The sequence below is a fragment of the Triticum dicoccoides genome, chromosome 1B (genome assembly GCF_002162155.2).
Source record: "Triticum dicoccoides isolate Atlit2015 ecotype Zavitan chromosome 1B, WEW_v2.0, whole genome shotgun sequence".
NCBI classification, from domain to species: Eukaryota; Viridiplantae; Streptophyta; class Magnoliopsida; order Poales; family Poaceae; genus Triticum; species Triticum dicoccoides.
Genome location: NC_041381.1, coordinates 190072823 through 190074166, shown reverse-complemented (window position 1 = coordinate 190074166; position 1344 = coordinate 190072823).

Genomic DNA, 1344 nt, shown 5'->3' with positions numbered 1-1344 from the left:
GGCAATGGCCGGCGTCCTCAACGACCTCGTAGCCGCGGTTCACGGCATCCGCCTCTACCTGGCAAGTCCGTACGGGCCACCTCCACCACTCCATCCCACCATGGCTGCGGGTCAGCAGGAGTTGCCGTGGTACTCGGTACCGGGGGCCATCATCGGCGGCTACCTGGCGCTCCCCGCCCCGGCGGCCGCACCGCCGCCTTGGCCACAGTGGCCGCCGCAGCTCGCGACGGCAACCGCGCCACTCGCCGCCACCACAGGGCCGCAGTGGCCCACCTGGACCGCGCCGTCTCCCGCCGCGCCATCCCTTCTAGCGGCCACGGAGCAGGGTCCTCCACCGCCCCATCCCAGCCCTAACCTGGGCCGGTCGTCGCCAAGCGGGCTTCCGATCCAGGAGATTCGCTTTCCGTCATCACCATCGCCACTCCCCGACTGGCTTCACAGGCCGCCATCGGCCTACCCGGAGGCCCGTCCGCCGTCCGGTTTCCCGTTGCAGCCCGAGGCGTCGGGCGCCACCGGGAACTACGTCGGGCCTTCCACCATGGACCGCGCACCATCATCCGCCCTACGCACTGCCGAGGCAGTGGGCCAGGGCGCGCCACACCAGCAGCCGCCCCGGTTCGCCAAGATCGACTTCGCCACGTACGACGGCTCCGACGACCCGCTTAACTGGCTCAACCAGTGTGACCAGTTCTTCCGCGGACAGCGCACACCCGCGTCGGAGCGCACTTGGCTGGCTTCCTACCATCTCCGCGGGGCCGCCCAGACATGGTACTACGCCCTCGAGCAGGACGAGGGCGGCATGCCCCCGTGGGATCGTTTCCAAGAGCTGTGCCTTCTTCGTTTCGGGCCACCGGTCCGCGGGAGCCGCTTGGCCGAGTTGGGCCGCCTGCCGTTCACCTCCACGGTGCAGGACTTTGCCGACCGCTTCCAGGCCCTGGCGTGCCACGCGCCCGGTGTGACGGCCTTACAGCGGGCGGAGCTTTTCATCGGCGGCCTTCCCGACCACATCCGCGTGGACGTCGAGATGAAGGGGCCCCAAGACCTTCAGACGGCCATGTACTATGCCCGGGCGTTCGAGCAGCGCGCCCAGGCCTTAACGCGTCCATCCGCGCCACGTGGGGGCCGACAGCCTCCCCGGCCGTCTCCGGCAGCACCGGCGTCGTCCACAGCCGCCCCGGCACCCACCCCGGCACCGACGCGGCCATTCAGGCGCCTCACTCAGGCGGAACAGCTGGAACGCCGGCGCCTGGGCTTGTGCTTGAACTGTGATGCGCCCTATGCACCGGGCCATGTCTGTCCCCGCCTCTTCTACTTGGAGACGACAGACGAGACTGAGGAGGAGAC